Below are 26,363 nucleotides of genomic sequence, written 5' to 3' on the forward strand. Positions count from 1 at the left end.
ACTTTTCTCCAACATGCATGTTTCTTGCACAACCATGTCTTCCTTTAGAAACCCTCCTATTTGTAGATATGCTTTTTCATCCTTTTTCTGCAACTACTCCTCATAGTCAAGTTCTGGAATGTTTCTTTCCCTCTGGGCTTGGTATTCATTTATCTCTTCTCAGAGGCAGAAATTACTTCATCATCCCCAAATGCAGGACACTAGGCACACGCAGATATGAGAACTATGTTGTTTCTTACAGGAAAGTATTCCCAGGCTGCTAAGTCTCATGGTCCTCTATAACAGAGACTAATGCTGCCAATATACTAAAATCATAGTGATTCTCCAGGAGTTCCCATCTGATTGGAATTATCCTGAAAGACACACTCCCAAGCTCAAGTAACAGAAGACAGTCCCAAAGATGAGAGACAGGAGAATTTCCCCCAGGCCCAGAACCCATTCCATCATTCTGAAGGAGCCTTCTTGATACTGCAGATGTTTCATGCTTTAAATAGAACACTTTTTAAAATGAAGAACCTTCTCTTCATACTTTAACTTCCATGAACCCTGAGCAAGAAATTCTTTGTAAGAATCAGCCAAGCTTTACACACCCCACTGTAAGAAAAGCACTGCAAGTTTATCTCAGATTTGCAGGGCGAGCTCATGGTACACAAGCAAAACAACCTCCACTTTTCCCTGGCTGTCAATTTCCCAAGCTCATTCATCAAGGTTGGTTTAATTTTCTTAACAATACAGAACTGTCAGAAGCCGTGAAAAAGCTGATTATATATATTTTAATTTATTTAAATAACAAACCAAAAAAGAAAGGGAATGAAAAAATGAGAAATCCTTTGTCTGAAGACATCTAAATCTGAAACAAAAAAATTCTGTAGAAACCAGCTATCTCTATTTTAAGGTGACAAAATATTCAGGACTTCAGATCATATGCTTCTCATTTCCCTGTGGCTGTTCTTAAACTCTGAAATAAGATTAGATAAAATTTATTAAAAAAAAAGACAAGAAACAAACCCCCTCCCAAAAAAACCAAACCAAAACAAAACCACCCCACCTCATATTCACAGTTTAACCACACATCAACCTTAAAACACTCATGTTTTCTAGCCTGTGCCTATCACATAGGTTAATAACTAATCTCCAGAGGATTGGAACAAAGGCTCTTTTTTTTTTTAACGTTTTAGTACCAGTTTCATCTGAGGGGGAATTGCTGGGGAATTAATTTTTCAGAGACTCAGCCAGAGGAGGGCAGGGGCAGGGCAGGAGCGCAGGCTGAAGAAGCTGACTCTGCTTCACTGTCTAGCCCATGGCTTCCATGCACTGCTGGAGGACTATGTGGCTATGGAGGATAAACCACACTCTCCTAGAGATCAATTCACTGCTGGAAATCTCAGCCATAAAATTTACTTAAAAAGGAATGCTAAACACAACCGGGCTGCAGTATGCCCACCTACTCAATTACGGCAAAAATTAGAGGACACTCCGCCCACACGTTGCAGGAGATATTAACTCTTTGTAGCATGCTGAACTGCAAGTTTAAATCTGGATATCTGGGGAGAGGTCTGGACAGCTCTTCCAAGTTGGCTAAATAATTTGCTTCAAGAGCAGAGAGTTAGGCTGGTTTTCCCCTGGGAAAAAATGTTTTGTGACACTATTCTACAAAGAAGCTGTGTGGTATCCTGACCCACCGCTGGTGAAAGCCAGCCCCTATGGTGCAGAATTTCAGGAGAGCTCATCAGATGCTTCTGGCAACTATCTGCCAACTGTGTTGCACATGGACAACCTCATTAAATTCAATTAAGCAACCTTGCAGCTGCAAGCAGGGCAGACACCCAGGCTGGGATTTGAACAATGGGGATTTGTACAGCATCTACTTCCAATCAAGGCCAGGATTTGGATTCAGCACCTTTTATAAGCAACACATGCACACATCACAGGATACAAGAGTCCAAGTTATAAGTCGTATTCCTTTCTTTTTAGCTCACCTGATGGCTGATGGGTGCTACTTTTCCCAGTGAAGATACACTTTGCGATTGTCCTAACTGTGGTGGAAAGCAGAATCAGATGGAAAACCAAATGTAGCAACAAACCATGGAACCGTTATTCACTGTCTGATGGCAAGGAATAGGCATAGCTGCCTTGGAAAGTGCACACCTAGCCACATAATCATTCTACAATTGCTTCTTAATGCAAAGGATAAAGCCTTTCACCTCCTTTCAGCCTTTTCCCATGGCCAACGCTACTGTTCTGCAATAACTCATCTCTGAGTAACAAAGTAAACAGCATTACAAAATAATTTCTGAAGCCAAATATCTGATAAAGATGATTAATGTCTCATGAAATGCCCAAGTCATATTTGCAATAATTGCAATATTTGAGATGGATAAGAGGAGAGAATTATAGGATTTGCTGTAAGGCTGAATTATCTACAGGAAGTTCATGTGAAAGTCATGCTACCATCTAACTCGCTGGTACCTGCCAGGCGTACTCCTTAATAGCTTATTTGCCTTCTGGATTTCTGAATTAGAACAGTTAGAGTTTTGAGATAGATTTTTTTTTTAAAGCTACCTTCATAAACACCCTCATTCTTGAGAGAGACTGTATTGGTCTAGAAACTACAGGAATCTTTCCCAGCGAACAGAGTTTTGGGATATTCTTGAATGGCTGCCCAAACCAAAATTTCACAATGTTTGTTCAAGACAAAGTTTGCCTGCAAATACAATGTACTTTCAAAGAAAAGTGACGTATTTCTTCTTCTGAACAACTCACATGGGTATGTTCTGTAGTATTCCAGCACAACAAAAATCTAAATAGTTGGCACATGCTTTGGGGGAAAAAGGTACTGTCTTAGAGGGCTTTGACCACTTCACATTACATAGTCCATAAACTGTGAAGACAATTATGGATAATTTCCTTTTTTTCCTATGATGGGATAAAGAAACTCTTTCGTTTATAATCATAGATTGTCTTGGTAACCAGCTAATACACAATATGATAACATTTGATGAAAGAACAATACAAAAGAGACGATATTACTGTTGGCAGCCACCTACTCCAGAGTTCTCATATTTATTCAAGTAAAATTATTACTACATCATTTTGTTAATAATGACTGAACACTTTGTAAGGATTGTTAAAAGCTAAATTCACAACTGGAGTTGTTCTGACTGGACATAACTGTTTTGTTTTGCTTTTGTGATGCCTTAAGGTTCTCTCTCATAGTCAGCCACTTCTCCGGTGCTAATGAAAAGCCTTGCTGCAAATACTCCAATTTAATTATTATTCTGTGACCGCTCCTATACCCCCCAGCCCCAAATTGCACCAACATGAACACCAGTGGCAAACAAGCACAAACAGGGCATGAAAAAGGTCAAAGAGAATTTGTTTTCAACTTTAAAAAAGTATCTCTGTAAAACTCTTAGCACTAGCTGAGTCCTTATAGCCTGTAGAATTTTCTGTACTCCTACAAAATGCTCATTTCACACGGAGAGGCAAGGAGGAAATATCTGGAAGAGGAAAGCTGGCACTTAGGATGATCCTTCTCCAGCCATTCGTGTCAATCATGTGAAACTCCAGGCTGCCTTGAACAGTCACAGTGTAGCAGGACAGGAACGTGGACAGACTTCTCCCCCCATTTCCAATGCAAACAAGTAGAAACAGGGAAACGCCTTGCAGGCCCAACCAAGCACAGACAGGTGCACAGGGGATATGGCTGAGCCACCACACTCAGGTTTTATACACAGTCATCATTGTCTTAAGGTATGCTGCAATATCCAGCCACTTGCAGCTGCCACCAAAGATCCTGGTGGTTTAGTACATTCAGACTTGCATCCAGACTGTTTTTACCCACCAGAAGACTCAATAAGTAGCAGAAACACCCTTACTTGAGCCCTTCCTGTGACTGCAAAATCCTGGCGCAGGAGGAGATGGAGCACACCTTGCTCCAAAGGCAAAACACAGGGAAAAGCACAGTTGCCAGCGCTCCTCTGCCCAGTCACCACAAGTGCTGCGGCAGGCGACACTGACAGAATGGGCATGGCCTTCATCTGCTCCTCCATGGCTATCCAGAATGCCCTTGAATAAATCCCTTGTTAGGAAAGATGGAAGCGGGTCTGAAATCAGCTTAGTCACGATTGCTGATGCAGTTGCACAGCGCTTGCTGAAACAAAGAAACCTTTCCTACCCCCACCCAATCTGATACTACACAACCCTGGTCTGTAACAATGCATTTTTGGAAGTACTTGTCAAGAGCAACAATTTTGCTAACAAAAACTATGACAGAGGAACATTAGAAAACAAGGAAGAATGAAAACCTGAAGTAAATGAGACTTTGGAAACTACAATATTTCTTTTATTTACAAGGAACAAAGAACCTCAGGTGTGTCAGGAATAAATAGAAATCAGCCTCCAGCCTTCACAAATGAATAATCATGTGGAGAAAACATAGTGTTTTTGTTAAAGAAGTAATTTGCAATTAACTCAGGAGCAAGAACTATTTATTCTAGAGCCAATCTAGTGAGGTTTTTAAAACTGGCATATTCTGATCTCATCTGTTTCCCTATGGGCAAAGAAGCCGATCTTGAGCCTTCCTGCTGCAGATCAAAGTGATGGCTACAAATGCTACTAAAACAAAGCCTCCCCTAGTGTCGGGCAAAACAGGATAAAAAGCAAACAAGCAGAAGTTCTGCACAAGGATATAAGACAAAATAGGAGAGTACTTCTGCCATGCTAAGAAAGCTGAACATCTACTAGATCTTGGATTTCAACAAATACAAGATTATTATGATAGGAGGCTGGTTACCATATATGCGTCAACTCACTGGGGAATCCGATTTTTATTTTCCTTCCTGTTCAAGGGACAGTTGTTCATATATTTATTTGCATTGCCATAACGTGGAGATGCAGGCTGTGATCAGAGGTCCATTGTGTAAGGTGCTGTACACACAGTTTATCAAAACAGCCTCCGCTTCAGAGACCCTCCAGTCTAAACAGGGAAATTCTAGAAGTCCCGAGGGGAAACAAAAGCTTGTAAGGTTTCCAAGACAGAACCAGAAAGTCTTTGGAAAAGCATCTTTGGGTGGCATTTCAGACTAAACGGAAATCTTGATGTTCTCATTTCAGTGATATATTTCCTTGGGTTTGTGTCATTAGAAATCTTCCCTGTATTTTCTCAGCAATTAGATCAAAACAGTTACAGATAATAAAAATAAGGCTTGAAGTTTGTGCCCATGGTGAAACCTAACTAGAGTACCTTTCTGTCAGAGAGATAATGAATTCTCACAATTCCTTCTCAAATATCAGGCACTAGAAATTCCTCATTTACTTCTCATCTGCAAACATTATAAACTAACTCCTTGTTACTCCACTACTTGTTCCATCTTTCTTGAAGATCAAGAGAACTTGGAAAAGCAGAGAAAACTTGTCCAGATGAGTGACTGTTGCATGGAAGAGAGAGCAATAAAAATTCTGAAGGCAATACTGGGGTATTTTCAAAATCAAGGCCTAAAAATATCTTGAGAAGGACATTTTGAAAATAACCTTTTCAAAAACTGATTCCCAGATTTATTTGTGTAAAAAAAAAATAATAAAACAACAGAAATAGTGTTCCTATACAAGTTATCTTGCACCCATTTAGAGAGAAAATTATTAAATATAAGGCACAATGAAATGTCACCCTCTAAACATAAACATGCACTAGAAAGAGAAGCGTGACCATTTTAAGCAGAAAATAAATAAATGGTGGGCAGGAGACAAGGAGTTTAGGGAGATACGTTTTACTGTGAGTGCTGCTGTTTGAGGGCATATTCCTTCTTCTCTGTTCTAGAAAACAAAAGGATCAAAGAGGGAACACAAAAGCTCAAGGGTAATGCCAAGATGATGCTTACCTTTGTGTTCATACAGAATCACAGCACCATGAAGCCCCTTGTCTTTGAACCTCCTCTCTTTTTCCAGCAACAGCGTGCTCCCTTTGGTCTCTGAATGGACTTACAGATTCTCTACAAGTCTGGAAAGAAAGAGATGGATAGACTGAAAAGATCCTTTCTCCTCAGCTGTGTGGTTGGTAGAGCTTCATCACTTAAAAATAATTTCTCCTGAAGGGACTCCAGATATGCATTAAACTTCTGCCCTACGTCTTGTCAAGAAGTGGAGATTGTATAAGGAATGTCATTTCTGCTGGGATGTGCTGGAGGACAAGGTGAGAAAGAGGAGAGAGAAAAAAAGCGGCACATTTCTCACTGGTTATTCGGACCAAGCTGCACCCCCTTAGCCTTACACTGTCCTTACACTGTTCCTTACATAAGCAAAACACATTTACATTCCTATAGAAATACTGCTGCTACATCAGTGGACAAAACCCTGACATGGAAATTCACTGAACTATTGGAATTTAAGGGAGAAAAAATTGTTAAAGAATTCACAAGTAGTACTTAACTGGTAGAAGACATAAATGCTAGCCACTTTACCACTTATGTAGTTAGGTTCTGATCTTCTGTTTCAACAGTTGAATATAGTAAAAATACTTCACTAAGGTCAGATATGCAAGTGTTTTCCTTCTAAGCAAATAATGGCATAATCTACTTTGGCACTGCTAAACCATAAGAATGCACCATAAAGAATTTCTCTTTTTTGCATACCATCTTCTGAGTTACAAAAATGTTAATCCCTGCTAGAACTGGAGGAGCTAATTTTGTAAAAAGCAGAACATGCCTGATTTAGTAAAGGGATTTCTGTTCTGAAGCTTTCAAATCTCTTGTTCACCTTCCTGTCAATCACAGACATGAATCAACCTTTTAGTGGAAGCAACGTCATCTAATCTGGAGAGAGAAAAAGAGGTATAAAAAAAAGCTAGTTCAGCAGTATGGCACAGCAATGTGCTGTGTTCCAGACGTGAGATTCTAAATTCTCTAGCTGACAAATGACCTTAAAAAGTACATAGATGTGAAGAGCACAAAGAGAGATGACAGCCCAAAGTATTTGAAAGAAACTGCAAGTCAGGGACTTGGCAGTAGGCAGGCTGATCTGGCCAACTTCACCACCGTCAGCCTCTGGTAGCCTTCCACTTCAAAGCAAGGAGGAGACTGCAGGGCTGTTGGACAAAATCCGCTAAAGCATTGTCATGTAGGTGTTTTTACAAATCTTGCTGATACCAAGTCCTAGACAGCAAGTGTTTTACCAAACATGGATGCAATACTCCTTCAAACCAGCTGCTTCGCCCCTGTGTAATTGAAGTCATTTGTAAGACTGGCTTCTAGGAGGTTTTTTCATTTTTGTGGGGTTTTTTGTCGTTGGTTGGTTGGGTTGGGTTTTTTTTTTTTTAAACTTAAACTGGTTAGGAAAATGATACTAAAATATGCTGAATGCTTAAGCCACTGCCATTAAAGTGGAGCTAGATATTTGATATGGAACAATAAATTACTGAAATTTTAAAAATTACTGGAACAAACACTGACATTTTAACAAAGCACTGAAGAAATTAAAACCTGGAATGTCATACTTTTATTCTTTATTACTTCATAACTCTTTGTCCAACCATATTATTTGTCCCTTGAGCATTACCTAGATCTACTATAAAATCTATACAGTAGACAAAGAGGTTCCTATGCTTTGAATCAGCTATTCTAATATAGGAAATTCTTTTTTTGTAGTGAAGTTTTAAGGCTTTGAGAAACATGCAGCCTTTCCTATAACTTATACAGGAATAAACTTAAACACTAAATTCACTAAATTAAACCTGTTATTGCCAAGGACCACAATGAAGAGAGCTATTTATTCAACATGCTTTCCACTAGTGTCAAGGACTAAGGTCATGGTTTATGGTTGTTTCTTATGTAATGAACATGAAAGATGCAAAGGATCCCATTTTAGGATAGAATTAAAATGAGCTATTTAATATACTAAAAGCTAGTGCACACTGTGTTGCAAGTCCACAGTGTTCCACAGTGTCAATTGCTGCCTAAGCCATTAAAGAAATTAAATGGATTAGGTTTCAAAAACAACCTGCGAGCTATTGAGAAACAATTTCTGCTGCCCCTCAAGACAACCTGTGTATTACCAACTGCATGAAGATTAGGGTAGCCTGAAACCCTCCCTTGGCTGCATACCAGGTGGGAACTTGCACCTCAAGCCTTGCAGCCTAAATATCTAAACATGAGGCTCTTATGAGCTTGAACCACCAAGTGAAGCTCTTTACGTCCTTCAGCTTCACACAAAGGCCACATAATGCCACGATTTTACATTCTCTGAGTACCCACAAATCAGGCTGACTGTAAAACTGGCCTAAGTTTATGCAGAAGATGCAAGCTACTACTGCTCAGAACTTGTAGTCTGCATGGAAATAAACTGTTATCTGCCCAGCTGCAGACAGTGGCAAAAATTTCCTACCTGCGCATTTCCTGCATGATTTTTTTTTTCTTGTTCTCGTATGTCTTAGCCTATTCTGTGGTAATTGATTACCACCACCAGGGAGATAAAACTGCTCTTCCCTGGCAAGCACAGGAGAATTTCAGGGATAATTAATTAACATTTTATTATGAAAATAGGTATTCCATTACAGCTGGAATTTTTCATAGCTTTGTATAATTATACAAAGACTTAAACTCTGGTTCAGAAATCTCACAACCACAAATCACAGGAGGCTGGAAGCACATCACTGCTACTTGCCCTCTCCATACGCTATTTCCTTAGACATCCACATTTAAAACCTTTGGAGACAGGATTCAGGGACAGAAGAAAACTTAGTTTGGCGTGGCACAGCCATTCTTTTGTGTAAGAGAGCACAGCTTTAGGAGGATATTTTTACACTATTTACTTTATTTTCTCCAAATGCCAGTCCTGTCAGGATGCTCTTCCATGAGGTGTAAAATATGCAAGCAGATTCAGTGCTAGAGGAAAGGTTTCTGAACAGAAAGCTTGATCCCACCAGATCATGCACAGCCAAATTCTTGATTCCAGTAAAGGGTTGAATTCGGCTCCAGGAAAAATGGCAACATAGATATTGTGACAAAAAGCAGGATCCCATTATGAGGTAAAAATTGAAGGAACCTGAAATAGTATATGTGGAAAGGAAAACTGGGCCCTGTCCTGGTCTTGAGATTTTTTTTTAACATGTAATTATTCCCTCCACATAAAATTTTCAGGCATTTTATAATAAAAATCCACCAATAAATAAATATTCTTTTTATTCAGTGTTTTCACCTTCTACGAAAACCAGAGTCTTGTGATTAAAGAAATTTAAAGTTCCACCAATGGGTCACCTTTTCTTTATCAGCTACCACAGTCACTTCACTTACTGGCTTGGATTCTGCATGTTTCTGCAAGCACCAGTCCCTGCAATCTCCAACACTTCACACTGATAAGTCTTTGCATAAAACCTAGTATGAAAAAGAAAATAAAAGCTTGAATACTAGGAAAATATTCCTCCAATTTTAAGAAAAAAATACTTTTTAGCTATGATAAAAAATTGCTATCCCCCATTTCTATTAAAACAAAAAGGCAAAAAATGCCTGGAAAACAAAACTGCAGACTTGTGTGTCTAAAGCAGTTACCACTGGTGCCTATCCAGGCTTTGAAGGATGGTTTTCCCATGGTCCCATGTCTCAGTCTTCTTCCATGTTTATTACAGGTGCCTAATAAAAAAGGAGTTTGCAATGGTACTTTTCCCTGTGACTAACTTACTTTTCCCTCTGAATATTTATTTTAGAAAAGATGCAGAAACTTATCTTTGAAAATTCTATTGCTCCATCAAATTTAGCTAAAACAACGAGTTCAAAAATTTCCAGGAGGGTTGTTCAAATGGGTATAGCACATATAAGTCTATGGGCCCACAGGGAGTAGTTTAGGCTCAGTTCTCTAAGAAATACAAAAAGAGAAGAAATCCATGCTCAAAGGTAGGCTGAGTGTCCCCTGCTAAACTGGGCTGAGAGCATTAAATGGTCAGGCCACCAGAGAAGAGGTGTCACAGGGTTTACATAACGCAGCTCTACTGCCAGCAGGAGCAACGATCAGGAAACAAGAAGGTGGCAGGAGACAAGGAGCAAAAGGAAAGAAAAGTTAAAAAAAAGCTTTGCTAGCTGATCTGGTTGATTGATGTGATTAATTGCCACCCACACAGGTAGGTGTTGCTACTGTTTATTTAACATTCTGCCAGCAACAAATGTTTGGGACTCCTGGTTGCTTCATGGACTTTGTCTACCTGGAAGTCAAAACAAGTTGTATCTTATGCATCATCACTGACTAAACAAAACATCAGGAGTGCAAGATAAACAATCCTAAACAGCTGGATGCAGGGACAGTGCATGTTCTCCCCACCTGCCAAGGAGCTAGGAGCAGTGGGATCCATCCAGCTCCTTACACAGCTCCTTCTCTTCTGCTATGCCTCCTTCTCAGAAAGATGCTGGTATACCACCAAGAACCCCATGGCTATGAGTACTCCTAGAACCTTTGGGCTTGAAGATTTTAAAGTAATCTGTTTTGTGTGCTGTTACCACTGGGGAAGACAAAGAGAGGGCAAAGGGGAAAAAATTACCTACCAGGACTGTTCTACTGAGGAAAGAAACTGAAATTCAAGAACATATAGGTATTGTAAAAGATGTTTTGGAGCAGGAACCACTTTGATTTTGTTGGGTTTTTTTTGTTTCTGTACTTAAACATCATGCCTGAATTGCTTAATAGAAACTATATAGAATAGTTTAATAGAATAGTTAAATAGAAACTGCCACATTTACAAAGAATAGGTAAACTTGCAGACTGTAAAGTATTCTAACATAGAATAAGCATATGTATTTTTATTCCACTAATAGAGATTTTGAAAAATCTCTTCCAACTTTAGTCATGTCTGAGAAGTATGTTTTGAAAACATCTCTGCAAGTGTTCAAAGATTGAATGACTGTTCTCTTTTAGCCACTGGCATATGTAAAGATATGTTACCATTCCTCTGTCAGTTAGAGCAGCTAACATTTCAAGTATCAGTAATCAGTCTAGCAATCTGATTTATTCTCACCAGTTTCCACATATTAAGCATAGCAACAGTATGCACCAAGGAAACAATAACTAGAGCCATGTCAAACATTTTTCTAAGGTTTCATTTCCAGTCTAGCAAACAACATTTTTTCACCATGCCAGGACTTCCCAACCTCTCACCAAGTCTGGAGTACACCTCCTTTAGTAATACACACAGCTGCATGCCTGTTCTCAAGAAGCAACATGCACTTAGAAACTCACTCTAGTGCAAAAGAAAAACCTAACTATAAGAAAACATACTTTCAGTCAATAGTCAATTCCCTAGAAGAGAGGAGACATATGAGACAAAAAGGCAAATTCATCAGCAGATCTGTTAAAAAAAGAAAAGCCATGGAGGGAGCTTGGAGCACTTTGCGTCACACTCCTTCAGTGCTTTATCTTGGCCAGGGAACATACCGAGTATGGATTTCCCAGCTGAAAATAGGTATCTATTGTTTTCACTTTTGGTTAGAGGCCAATTAGTTGTCAAACATGGTCATCACAAAATTGCTAGTGTGCATGGCAAAGCAAAAAATACTTTTGTTACATGTTCATTTTGTCAGAAACAAATTATAATGAAAGAATTTCCAACAAGGATGGGGCAAGGGTTATATTGTCTTTCACAGGGTAATCAACATGCAAACCTTCCTGTTCAGCTAGGCTTGAGCTGATGAGGAAAATGGGTGGGGATTTATAGAAGACTCGTGTGTAACACCCAGAATAGGCGTTACACAGAATGCTTTAAATACTACAGGACAACACCTCTTTCATAATTACACCACCTCCTGATATGGATTCCAATATATATAGTCAGATGCTGAGATTTTTCTTTTTGTTGTCAGTGACATTTGCAGAGGACATAAAGAGAGCTGCGTTGTCACAGGTGAGTGAGGACAAAGCTGCACAGTACCAGAAAGGATCAATCTGCACTAGCACTGAGCAGCAACAACAGATTTGAGATATAACACGTGCCTGCTTCCGCCTATTAGGATTGCGGCATTCTTTCAGCATGTAATTAGCACTGCTTACCTGTCTTAGCCAATATTCCTCTGCCTAATATGTGGCATTAAAACTAATCACCCAAGTATCACAAATGCCACATTTCCAGGTCAGGGATATGCAGTGCCCAACCACCCAGTCCTTCATACCAGCCAACATGACCGTCAGCAGAATAGTTTTCAGTAAGAACACTCAGCACCTCCAGGCCTAATGAGCAGCTGTTTGGGCAGGGGTTTCCAGGCTGCCCTTGGAGCCCAGCTGAGGTGTGGCTATGTCCAGCCTGCCAAGACCTATCATGCCTGAGGCTTCTGAGACTGGTCATCGCATGTGTACAGTGCAGTGCAGGATGACGAACAGCTGATGCACGGCTGACCCTTCTTATTATTGCTTAAACCCTTAATCATTTGCTTTGCCTGGCCACAGCAAAGCTAACCATTAGCACCAGAGACAATGGCTACTGAAGGCACAAGAGCTCTGGGCTACCTGTGTAAATAGATCTCCAGAAGGTTAGCAAAGGCCAGTGACCATTGTGGTCTACCAGCTTCTTGTGGTTTAAACCCAGCTCAGCCCCACACAGCCACTGTGGAATGGGGAAGCACATCAGAAGGGTAAAAGGGCAAAACCTCATGGGCTAAGATAAAAACAATTTACTAGGGAAAGCAAAAGCTGTGTCCACAAGCAAAGCAAAATAAGAAATTAATTCACTACTTCCCATCAGACATCTCTTCAAGAGCAGGGCTCTGTCACACATAACGATTACACGGGAAAGCAAATGCCATAGCTCAAAATGTCCCCCCCACCTTCTTCCTTTCCTGCAAGACCTTGTCGTTGGGAATGGTGCTGTGTGGTACTGGGATCTCCCTTTGGCCAGCTGGGGTCCTGGCTGTGTCTTTTCCCAGCTTCCTCATTGCTGGGTCAGAAGGCAGAGCAGAAAAGGCCCTGATGCTGTGCAAGCATAGCACAGCAATAAGTAAAAAAACCCTGTGTTTTCAACCCCTTTCACCACAACAAATCCACAACAGAACACCACCCAAGCTACTATGAACAAAATTAACTCTTTCCCAGACAAAACCAATACACAGCTGAAGAAGAGAGTAAAGGGAGACTATATATTTTGCCCATTATAAAGAGATAAACTCATGCCTACATCAAACCTAGATGTGACTCTTCCACACTGGTGTTGTTTATATCCCACCAAGGATAAAAATCTCCTACATCTACAGCATCAACTTCTGTTCCTAGGCAGGGCTTCATTTCCTAAGAGCACCGAGTCTGCACAAGGCTGCACTTGCCCTACTGCCCCTTGGAAGGCACAAATTCTTCCCTGCTCACTGAGCTGGTGTGCCTGCTGATCTGGCAGCATGTCCTGGGTGAGACAAATCTGCTTTGGAATTTGTGTTGATGGAAGGGAGAATTAGCGCATAAGCCCTTGTTTTTACTTCATGTACAGTACATGAAATTTGAATGATGGATACTCAGCTTCTTGGACAGGTTTAGCTGGAGACACCCAAACCAAATTCCTTTTTCCTCTTATACATCTTTTTTATGTTTACCCCAAGATGACATTACACACACATGTTTGTGTTCTCTCTACAGTGGCAGGTACCATGTCTAATGCTCTGTTCCCACCATGTGCACAGCTGAATTTGTATATTACACAAGGCATGCCATACAAGTTTATTTTCAGTTACTTAAGAGGATGTTTCTCCCTGAGGCACAGTTTCTGTTTAGCTTGTTTAGATGCCACAAATCCAAACCATTGGAAAAAAAACCCCATATATATATAGTTGAAGAACATAAAACCAGCACTGTGAAAGACTGCCCCTGGGAGGGAGCAGATGCAATGCAATTTTAAGAATTAAAACTCCTGCAGTTTGCCAGTGCCTTTGATGATGAAAGCAAATTTTATTAAAGTGACAGCGGTTGATTTCCTGTAACTGCACCAATGTCAATTCTGCAAAACAAGACCAGTGAATAAGTATATATTTAAAGGAAAATAGAATTGACACATTGATACAACGTTAAGAAAGGCATCAGGATCTTCTGCCTCCCCTTCCACAAACATTCTTGTGTCAAGGCTTCCTTCCTGCAGCAGGCTCACCTTCACTAGTATCCTCTTGCCTTTGCTTTTCTCCCAATAGCAGGCCAGAGGAAGGGACAGTCTCCTCTAGTGCAGTAGGTTAGCTGCTCTCATGTCCCAAAATAGCAACTTGTTCAACTGACACAAAGGAAAGAAAACATCCTTGCATCCTGTCTTGCTGCCAGCTTTCAAAAGGTAATTAAACATCCCCCTCTTTCAAAGAGCAGTTCTCCAGAATCACAGCGTTTGAGCTCTGATGTTGTCAAACAACAGGGGGTTGCTTAAGCTTTGACTGACCTTTTCAAAGACCTACAAGCAATTTAATGGGAGCCCTCCTTAGTGGTGACAGAAATGTTCCATTATCTGCTTCCTACTTTTTGGGTTGCTTGGGTTAATGGGGAACTTTAACTCTCATGGTCATGAGAGCAAAAGCAAGCCACTTCAGGCAGACTTACATTCATCTGTATTATCAGTGCAAAGAAAAGCTTTTCTGTGCAAGATTTTGTGTTAGCTTGATCACATAAATTTTGTTTTCCCCGATTCTGTTCTATTCACCTGCCATTTATTTATTATCCTCAACAAATTGTAATACCTAGGTGCTAGAATAATCCAATCCCACTTCCAAACTATGAAATTGTGATCTCCACGTGTCCCAAGATCATCTGTCCATCTCAGAGCTGATGATAGGAGGAATTGTCTCTGAAAGACCTGCCTAGCAGTCAAGCTCTGTTGGCATCCAGTGCACCATTAATCAGTTCCACCTTCTTCTTTCCTATCCTACACAGGAGATGTTGCAGAGACAGAAGAGAGGGGTCGGGTAGGCAGATGCTATGCTGGGTGAGAACCTCTTGCATAAGGAAAATTTCTTTCTTTGTTTTCAATCCACTCAAAGCAAAAAAGCACTAGGGAGCAGAATTCAGCTCAAAATTGATTCTACAATTCATGTTTGTTTTCCTTCTCTTTCTGTTTTTTCTTCAAACTGAGTCCAAATGCTGGATCAAATTCTGCAGGCTGCAAAGCAGTAAACAATGCACTCATTCCAGGCGAGATCCGCTCAATTAAGAACCAATAACTTCAGCTGTTTCATCATTTTATTGTTTGCTGAAAAGTCTCTGGAAGACAGGCCCCCAGAGAATCAAACCTTCACAGCCAACAAGAGATGAAGAAGTTATACTTTTTCTGTTCTTGGACTAACTCAGGCAGGACTCTTTAATCTGTAAAGTGGAAATGAGGCCCCTGCCATGCCATCCAACATTCAGCCACTTGCTTTTTCTCAAAAAAAAATGGGAGAAGAGCAACCAGCTGCTTTTCATCTGGAGACAACCTTAGAGTGGGCCAGCTAAGGGGCCAGCTGTCTCCAAGCAAAGCTCTAGCTTCTGCATTCTGTTTTTGCCTCAGTGAGATCATTCTCTGCACTGCCTTCCCCTCTTTCCAGTTTTCCTCTGCTTAGCTATGTAAAATAATTACTGGCAGGAAACCTGTCTCTCAGTTTTCTTCTCCTCTTCCCCAGACATCTGAGGTGCAATGATGTTTTGGGGCAATTCAGGAGTTTGAAAAAAGTATAAAAATCCCTGTGTTTATCTTCTTCCACAGCATGGTCACTACACGAGAGTCCTCTTTGCTCCCCTTGCAAGGTGAGAGACAAGACATGGGGACACCAAAGCTTCTGGGGCAGGATGCAATCACACTAAGCAAAATAACCTGCCTAAATAATTTCAAGACATGTGTGGTGTGGTGAGGATTAGTGAGCGTTTTGTCTCAGCCTAGGTAATAAAGGAAGATGCTTAAGGCAGCAGACTCTGCTCCCGCCTATGCTACAGTCTGGGAAAGCCAAGGTTGCTGCTGTGGGCAGGAAGTGGGGGTGCAGAATTACCACCATGCAGGAGTGATGGAAGAGAAAGCAGCCTCCCAGAAACAGTTGTTACTTTCCCCAGAATCTCATCATACAAAAGAAGGAGCGGCAGCCAGCCTGGATTTTCTTCAGGGCACTTCCCCAGCTTGGTGGCAGGAGCAGACAGGCATTAGCTCTTTTACCTTGGGCCAGCAAGTTTAATTCTGCCAGACCTACCAAAAAGATGCCTGAACTGGCCATGCTCAGAGGTCAGGGTCATCCCTTGGGAGCTTCAAGAAAATCACAGCAACCATAATGGCCACAACAAATTAAAGCAATGCGTCAAACAGCTGCCGACATTTCTGGAAAGTACCTTTGGATTATGCTTCCAGCAAAACACATCCTCACCAAAACCACACGAGTTCTGCAGTTGTACAGGGCAAAGGGGTGTTGGGACTAGTTTTTCATTTGTTTGTTTGGTTTTTTACATCAATTGCTGCAAATTTAGAAAGGCAAATAGTGTGATAAACTAGAATTTACTATATATGTATTTTTATTACCAGTTCAAAGTGCATGGTCAAATAGAGGGCTGCTTTGTAAGTTACCTGAGTGCACCGAAATGTAACACCAAGTCTGAAAGTGATTTATGAAAGCATCAGTGATTTGTATCAGCACTGGGATGAAAAAAGAGCCAGTGCCATTCCCTGAAAACCTGTATTTACTTTTTATGAACTCTGCAGGGGGTTTACTTTCTGTTCCTCTAGAAGAAGGAAGGGTCACCTGGCTCTTCATCAGGGCTTCACAGACTCCTTCTTTTCACCCATGACTGTGGGAAGTGCTACCCTAGCTGCCACAAAATAACACAGCTAAAGCCATCCCAATCTACATGACCTCCTCTGGACCAGAGCACAAAGCTCTTAATTATGCACCCATTTCCTGGCTTCCTTCTTCCCTCTGTGCCTAGATCTCATCACAGGAAAAAGCACACACAAGGCTACAAGGGAGAGTTTTTGAATCCAGTTAAGATGACAGAAATTTTGTTGGGGTTTTTTTTGTCTTTTGTTTTGTTTTTTTTCTCTAACTAGTGTGGGCAAACAACAAGATGGAAGCCAGCAGCAATCTCTTCTACCACCCTGAAGCATCTTTCTGAGAAATGGGAACTCGCATGTTTTTTACAAGCCTCATAATAAAAGTATCTAGATCCCATTTCTTAGATGCTTTTCCAAAAAACTGGGCTTTTGGATTGTGCCAATGTAAAACATACAGAAACAGTAAGATACTACTTCCACAAACACATATGAAATCAATTGAGCTGAGCTAATTTATTTAACACTGATCTGGCACAGGGAAAAAGTACAGCCCAACATAAAGAACTCAATTCTTCTTGTGTGCAAATCTCACAGAAATTATCCATACATCATTTTATCTAATCAATATCCTTAATATCATTCAGACAGAAGTTTCAAACAGTTGATTTCTCTGCCATCCAGTATTTACCATTTTCATGTATTGGTTTAGCTTATGATAATCCTCCTTTATAGCTCTGAAATCCCTGCTTACCTGCTCATCTTGATTGGTTATTGTGTGATTTCTTTTTTAATTTATCATTGAACAAAGTAATTCATTAAAGAAAGGCAGAAGCTGGCAGTCAGGCCATTGGGGTTTTGGTTTTTGTGGGTTTTCTGGGTTTGTTTTCCTTTTTGAGGGGTTGGGGAGGTGGAATATGAACATCAGACTCTTAACCCTTCCCACCAATTGTATGAAAGTGTATTTTGCACATCGAACTGGTTTTGAGTAAGATTGTTACTGCTCATGAGACTGGCTCTATAACTGCTGCCTTGAATGTGTATCAGTCTAAAATGCAAGATAAATTAGCTTAATATATTTTTGAAAGCTAGACCTACTTTTTTTCTATCCTGACCTATTTTTAATAGCTGTAGCAGGAGGAGTTCAAAGAAAAGTTGCTCTGCCTGGAGCTGCACCTTCCCAAGATGATTGCATCACCAGCAGCCACAAGAACTCAAGAGTCAAAGCAGCAAACTCTTATATGAGCTGTGAAATACATTCTCACACTCGAGTTCATAAGCAACAACATTAGCGGGCCAGACTTTGTAGATGGGGTGAAGTGATAAGCAAACCCCTCCTTTCCCTACTGAGAGCAAGGGAATCAGATTCTCCACCCACCACTACTGAAGGCAAAATCTCTCCTGCTTACAGGTGTGATAGTGGTAGGACAAGAGACGGGGAGGAAAAGCTTCCACTTCAATGAATCTGAACTGTAAACTGAATTGTTAATTCAAGCACATCTCACTTTAATGGCCGAAGTCTCTCTGTTTGCTATTATGGCTGTTGGAAATCAAAATCTGGAGCTGGTAAAGTACACAAATATTATCCTACAATGAGAGTACTCTGTTTTGTTCAGATATGAGAAAGGCAAGAGTGTGGCAAGCACATGAGAGGAAAAGGCACAAATAACCTGCACAGCTGAGAAAATGTATAACTGAGGTTTCAAAGAAGAAATCACAGGAGATGCCACAGACCAAATTTTCAGTTCCATGCAAGTCAGCCAAGCTACAGAAAAATCTGTTGAGCCTCTGCATCAGAATGCAGATGAAGAAGAATGCACCTGGCAAAGAATGGCTGCACAAACTGACATGCACACGACCCCCCATATTTGACTCTAAAATAACTAGTTATTATTATTATTGAAATTAATTGCACCTGAGTTACCACATCTTGTGTATTTTAATTTAAGTAGGTGGAGGATGCCTTCACCTTTAAAACCTGGAGTTCTCCACCCTCCAGTAAATCCACGCAAAGCACAGCAATTAAAACTCCAAGCACCCAAAAGCAGATTCAAAGGATCTTTCAAGTGTCCTGAGTGGAAGCTACAGGCAAAATTCTCTACAGGGACAAACAGGTGAGATCCTATTAAAGTCCACATCACAAGTAATTAAAGCAGAACTACGGTGATGAGCATACAGGCAGCAACTGGGACACCTCTAAATGTAAAAGTATGTTGCAAATATTGTTAGTTATGAAAAGCATGCTGCTGTAACATGATTTGAGATAGCGATATCCTGTTTGGGTCAAGTGGGAGAGTCAACTTTGTCTTGTCAAGTGAGCTCCAGTTGTAAAATTTCTCCTGAGGCACTTGCTTCCTTCCAAAGGCTCAGCAATTTTTAATATATTCTCTTCCTTGAAGATCTGCTTTTTGTGAAAGTGATGAGACTGTACAGCACTACTCCCACCTTTTCCAAGATTGCTTTTGGTGTTATTTTGATGCCTCGGGAGTCTCATTTCAGCCTTATAATAACCCACTTACATATGAACAACTCATAGTTGTCACTGAGTGATGTTTCATATCTCCAGGCTTCCCATACCAAAAAAACCTTGAAGCTTATTCTCTGTTTATGTTTCTCTGATGTGGGGCAGTGGTGCTTTCCTGTACATGGCTTAAAATTTTCCTTCCCAATAAATTGAATTTGGCAGGTCCTTGCAGTCGTTGTATCACGGGAAAGGTAAAGCCTTATAGGTGAGTGACTCAGTGATTTGAGAGGGGTGCTGGCTGGACCAAAGCCTTCATTACACACAAATTCTGCCACCCCAGGAGGCCCCCAAATGCCAGAAACACCACAGTGATGCTGTGGTATCAAGAGGGACTGCTTGCAAGCACAAGCCTGCCCTCAGCTCTACTCAACACAAGCAGGGGCAAGGAGCCCTTAGCAGTGATGGAGAGTCTCAAGGGCCTCTCACATGGTCTCCCATCCATGTACTGTTTGGAATAACCAAATCAGCTTAAAATCCCTGGGGGGAGGTCTGTTACCAACCCTGTTGTTGTAAGGAGCTGGGAGAGTTGATCTTGCCAGAGCATCATATAGTCTGGTATTAAACTAGAACGGATCTGTCATTGCAAAGAATTTTCCCTGCTCTTTGATAGATGTTTAGATTCTATCCAACACTACACCTCTGGTTTCAAATTGCCTGAATAAGAACTGGGAATTGATAAGAACTGGATGGTAGAAGACACTACAATGAGCAGATTTTACATACCATAGCCTTGGATCCAGACAAGCAAAAGAAACTGAACAGATTTTAAGTGGGAATGCGGATAGCACAATTCAGTTTTTTGCTTCTCAAGCTGAATATGATTTTCCTTTTATTTTGTTTAGCTTTGGTTGGCCCAAGACTTAAGAGATTTCATTCACAGATGCATAGCCCTTATGTCTAAACAACCTTCCAGATTACTACTTTCAATCTCCAGTATCTCATAAGTCATTATATTTCTACTATTATTAAAAGAAAAAATTACTTTTAACTAACTCGTGTTTTCTATAAGATCTTCTGATCTCGATTTGAAGGATCAAATTCAAATCAAATTCTTCTGATCTGGATTTGAAGGAATCAAGAACTGACCAGTGTATCCCCAGTTTTTTCTGGGGTGCAGTCCACCAACTCAAACTAAAATTTTGTCTTGTTTGTGTCTTAAAAGTCCCTGGATACAACTGGCAGCTGCTAGGCTATTGATTCTTCCAGACCAATAAACAATCCGATAAGCAATTTCTTGTTCTTTTGAAGGCATTTATCCACTGTATTTTATTACCTTCTACTCACTTAGTAAGATATTACTGAAAGTTCTTCTGATTCTTTTCTCATTTACACAGAAAATGAAGAATAACTTGAAATTGATGTCATTAAATTTGTCATGAAAGCAGGGTTTTTGACTGGTAAAAGTTTAGAAGGGATGTTGTGTGCTACTCAGACTGATTTATTCAGGTTAATCTTCCTCTTCACCACCACAGATGTTATGTTGAAAGAAAAACATTTGTGTTTTGAAGTAAACTGCTATGGAGATGTCTCACATACCACCTATTACTTAACAAGTGTCAGCCTTGCCAACACTCCCAAATAACCTGACAAATCAGAGAGGTTTTGCCATATTCTTGCCCCAAAACAGATGCTCTCTGACCTGTTCACTCAAGGGATAAAATGGATCTCAGTGGAAACATTCTGCAGTGAATATGGGCAGAGGGAAGATGACTCTTCTGGCTTTTAGCCGCATCCACTCCAATGAGGACATCAGATCAATCTGGAGGAGTGAGAAACAACGGAGCTCAAAGGTGATGGGGTATTTTTCCCTCATCTTGCGGCTACAGGTAACCCCCGTGCCCAAATGCAGAGAAACTCTTGGGTTAGCAGATGCTCTGTGTACAGAGCATGCTGCCTTTTGGAGAGGCTATAGGGGGTGTCCCAGCTTCCCTCAGTAACAAATGAAGTTCAGGGGCATGGCAGGATAGAAGGGAGAAAAGCTACCCTTGCAATTTTGATTTTCTGTTGAATTTTTACTTTCTACAGGGGTTAAATTGCCAAGACAAATCTCCTACCTCCAGCAGTTCCAAACCCCTCTGGCAATAAAAAAAACACAAGGACTACCTACCTACTCCTTCCTAAAAGGAAAGGCTATGCATGTGCAACCACAGGAATGAAAATCTCTTGTCTCTTCTATCCTGAGCTGCTGAATTGGAAAATATGATTATTACAAGTCCCTGGACACAGCACAGCTACTAGCACTGCTTTCCTGCCTCACATCCTCATCCTCATCTTGTTTTGAACCCGCAGCAGTTAAATAAAATATATTTGCAAATGATTCCTGTGCTGATGGGAAGGGGTGCACTTAGTTGCTCATCTGATCACCTCCCTCACATGCCTCTGATAACTCCTAATCAGCTGATGTACCTGGGGAACAGCAAATGAACTAAACCCTAATCTCAGCCAGAGCAGTCCAGCTTTACTGGGTTTAATGAAATTCTTCAGGTATAACTGCTCATTGAAGCCCTTCATATTAAGAAAAATGCCTACACAGATGTTTGGTTTTACAAGCTCATTTCATGTTCTTTCCAGCATAGCAAAGAGTTCAGTAATTTACCACTCCTGCTTTCCCATCTTTCTATCCGACCCTGCTGTCCAAGTAACATCAGATAAACTGTAGATGTTATACAGATTTAAGCAATCACCCTCCCCTCCTTCAGGATTTCTAATGCACTGAGTAGAGGGCACATACCAGATTTCTTCACATGCCCAGTTCCCCCAGCAAAATCCTTTGGCTCTCTCAAGCAATTAGTTTGGCATTAAACACACCCTTCTGTCTGCCATGGTGCCCACAGATGAACACCTGGATCTCTGTGCTCGGGCAGAGACAAAGGCAGCAGCTCTCACTGTAACCACAAGCCCTTGGTGCGCTCATGGTCCGTGTGCACCACGCTCTCACTGCCACGGTGACGTGTGCTGCCAGTGACACTGGGAAACAAAATGTGTCCGAGTAGCCCAGTGTGTGCAGGACTGAGATCCTGAACAGGTGCAAGGAAGGGTATATTCCAGAAGCTCACATCGCTTTGCTAAAAAAAAACAAACCAAAAAACAATTCCCTTGCTCACAGACCTATCCCAAGGTGCTCACCCCTAATTCATGTTCTGCCAGTAAGGGTCTAGGGACATTTTCTACCAGCTACTTTACCTTCAATTCTGCCCTATTGCTCTCCTCCACCCTGGCAAAACTGAGCAAGCAACTCAAGAGCAAACAATAAACTGTGACCTCTTTTACTCCCTCCACTTAATACGTAACAGACTTTGCATTCCTGTAAGGCTGTCTGGGAAGTTATTTGGTTTGGTTTGCATCTACCACGGATTGCCTATAGTTTAGCTCAAAAAGTCATATATATCTATATATATGCAAATACATAGATATGTACATATACAAGTATGCACATATTTTTACCTCCCACTGTTTATAAAAAATAAGCTACACTATGGATATATGCCTGCATATGTAGGCAAATCTCACACAGCCTGGGGTGAGCAGGGGAAATCTAACAAAGAGATGACCCTTTTGACCTCTGGCATACCTGCTTTTTAGCAGGGGGCTGTTTAGTTAAGGAAATATTTTACACTTAATTGTATATTTGGGAGACACAACTACACATATATATACACACACACACAGACTGCTGGCTTCAAGCAGGCTAAACTGTAGAAGAGAAGTAGGAAACCTGTTCTAACAGAAAGCCAGCATCACCAGCTTCACAGGTATACTTTCAAAGCTTTTCAAAGGAGCTGGTGGGGGAAAAGAAAATATCTATGTAAGCAACGTCTGTGTAAACTACCTCTGAGAGCCCTAGAGTTTAGATATGTGGGAGGACACAGGAAAACACCTGCCCACCAGCACTCTCTCACCTGATTAAAGACCCTGTTACCCTTTGGTCATCACAGGGCAGATGCTTCTTCACTGCTAGAGATCAGATACATCCATTTGACCCAACCTGATGAACCACAAAAGCATCCAAATGTTTAAAAGAAAGCAGCTTCATCACTCTAAGGAAAGCTGCTATGTGACTTCAGATTCCTATCTGATTTGTCCCCCAGTAGAACATCTATCACCTTTCAAAGGACCATCAGTAAGAGAAAGATCACCATCATTCCTACCTGCCCGAGTTAGACAAACATATTGGAAATCCTTTCATTGAAGAGCAGCAATTAAGGAAAAGATTTCCTAGGCAATCCCTCACAGAATAGAAACAAGCCTTTTTCTGCTTGTTTTCTTTTTATTTCACCATCTGTTTATATACAGTCTTAAATGTCTTATTGGGTGATTTTAGTAGATTTTAGGCTTTGGATTTTTAGCTGGATCAGTGCACTTGGTGTATTTAGTGTGCTCACGACAACCACAAATCACTTTGTAGAAGCTAACAAATAACAATTAGCCCCTTCAGCAGACAAGAAAACCGGGGTACAGAAAACCTAGAGGTGCAACTGAGAATGCAAGAGGGTTCAACACCCTCTAGTGTGAACCTTTAATGTATTCAACATATTTTACAGTATTTCAAATTTTTTTAATAATAAATATCTCTAAGAAGTTTTGCATAAATAACTGCAAATCCATTGCTACTCTTTTGAAGACATGTCCTTTGAATAGTGCATCTTTTTTCAGTAGCTTTATTCAGAGATCAGGAATTTTTTGATAATGGGAGCATTCAACATGCTAAAAAAACCTGCTGCAACAGTTTATGGAGAACATATAAAAGAAAAAGGAAGAAAAGAACACAAGCACTCTTGTCTTGCCTTAGGGCTCTTTGTTTATCCAACCTGAATTTAACCATCCCGTGGAACAATCAGCCCAGCCTATCTCTCTAAAGACAATACTTCAGCATTAATGCCAGCCAACCTGATTGCAATCACTAACCTGGATTCAGCCCCAGTTTATGGAAATGGCAAACTAAATTTTACCAGCAGCAGAATGAGCTAACACAAACACTGTTGTGAAGCCCTGCCCTTTGTCAACACTTCACTCCTGTCTCCAACCCTGTGTAATGGATTTGTTATACGTGTTTCCACATACCTTCTAACAGTGCTAGAGAAATTATCACTTCATTGCATCATACCAGCGCTAAAAAGGCAGAAAGAAAAAAAGAACTGCAGCTTGATTGTGAGAATGGAAGAAGGAAGCATTAGACTGCAGGTATTATACAGATTTTGTACAGGAATCAAGACTGGAAGATATTGGACGGGGTGCAAGTTATGGATTATTGTGTCCAACTAAAAGAAGGGGTTTGAATTAAAATATCCAGGCAGCTTGAGGGGAGTTTCTGTGCAATTAATAATAAAGGATGGACTCTGTGCAGTTAACACTATAGACTTTGTAATTATTGATGAAGTTGTTCACTTGAAACATTTATCTATTTGCTTTCTTTCCATACTTGTACTAGCCCACTGTCCCAGGAAAATCATATTAAGAGAGCAGTTCTACCATGAACACAGAAAAGTTGGCAACATCTGTTAATGCAATGCTGCTGAAAGAATAGCTGACTCACAGACAGAATTGCAACGGATAAAGAAAAGAGGAAACATTGGCTATATGATGATATTTGTCATTCCAGTCAAAGATTGCTAAAGGCTTTCTGTCAAACCCTACCCTTTAAAAGCTTTTCCATATTTAAAAATTTAAAGAAATTGTAGCAAAAAGAGGAGACTTGAAGAGGGAAATTATTGCAGAATAAAATTTCCACTTTTTTTTCACCTTCCCCTGCTGAAAAATGGTGTTGGAAATACACAGACAAACGTAAGAAAAGTGGAAAATTTTATTTTTGTCCCCTTAAATTCTTTTGCTACAGTTATTAGCCCCACCCCCCCAAAAAACCCCAACAAAAACCCACAAACAAACAAACAAACAAACCTAACCAAAAAACCCCATAAAAGGCAAAAGGACAAATCCCATGAAACATGTCTTAGAAAGGAAGGAAGAAAAAAATAATAAAGTTCCAAGTCAATAATAAAAATCCAAATCAGAATGAAAGAGCCTTTCTTCATATAGATTTTTTCCCATCAGAAATAAAATTTGACACTGTCACTTTGCTTTTTTTTTTTTTTGAATGAAATAATGTTCCATCATGCCTAACCGTGCTTCTAACAATTTGCCTCGGTGCCTCAGTTTGCACACATTCCCTCCTCCTCACTCTTCTGAGAGCAGAGAGATCGCTGCATCCTTGACATCTCATGGTGATATATATGAGGAGGAGGAGAAAAGATTAGGCCATTCACAGTATCAGCTTGGAAATCCTGCTTAAATCTCTCTTCCCCCATCAGCTCCTGCTTGTTGAGCTCCAGCCTGCACAACCAATGCCCCTGCTTTTCAGACAGGGCAAACACCAGCCTGATTCTACAACTGGGTCTCATCTCCAGCTGACTGCAAACTCACCCACGTAAACAATGTGTCTTAGAGGACTTAGGGCCACTGCTGCTGCTTTTCCCGGGTTTTGCTGGACATGTCAATATTATCTTTCTATGAAAGCAGGAGTATTCAATGAGGAGTGTGGCGCTGCTCACCAGGAGGAAGAGAGCTGGAAACCAGGCTGGAGTTATACGGCAATTGGTGCCTCTTTGGAAGAGCAGAGCTTCCAGGTGATGTGCAGAGCACTGCCACATACTTTCCACTTCCTTTTTTTTCCCTCTGATTTGACTAGAGTCCTGGCTCAACAGCATTAGAAACCTGACCTAATTATGCTCATGTCGACCCTCACAGTATTCACAGTAACACCTTTTTCACGCATTTGATAAGCCCAGAGTGACCAGCTACAAAGAGCAGAAAAAAGTGTCTCTGCACTATGAATTACAGAGCTATGAATTGTCCAAAGCTATGAATTGTCCAAAGAGCTCACAAAAAAATTCAACCTGTATCCTGCTGGAGAACTGCAAGGAAATAAATGGTTCCTTTTAAACTGGCATGCCTCCAAAGGGCAATCACTGAGATTTACTCTTTCAGTTATTCCCATTAAAAAAAAATAAAAAAATATCAGAAATGTTTATTCAACAGTGAATAAAATGCTCAAATCAGATAGGCTTTATCTGATAGTAAGGTAATGACTGACTACCAAATCACACGGCAGCAAAACATTTTTTGTGGATGTGGTAA

At 40.6% G+C, this 26,363-nt stretch overlaps 1 long non-coding RNA gene across 1 annotated transcript in view; it reads right to left on the reverse strand.

The window, feature by feature from the left end:
- The window catches only part of LOC131575895 (uncharacterized), a 157,605-nt gene that overhangs the window by 53,063 nt on the left and 78,179 nt on the right, over positions 1 to 26,363 (reverse strand). Inside the window, exon 2 of the long non-coding RNA XR_009276880.1 lies at positions 5,880 to 5,998. This is a non-coding gene — a long non-coding RNA (uncharacterized LOC131575895). The remainder of the gene's footprint in view (positions 1 to 5,879; positions 5,999 to 26,363) is intronic.

The sequence above is a fragment of the Poecile atricapillus genome, chromosome 2 (assembly GCF_030490865.1).
Source record: "Poecile atricapillus isolate bPoeAtr1 chromosome 2, bPoeAtr1.hap1, whole genome shotgun sequence".
Lineage (NCBI taxonomy): Eukaryota > Metazoa > Chordata > Aves > Passeriformes > Paridae > Poecile > Poecile atricapillus.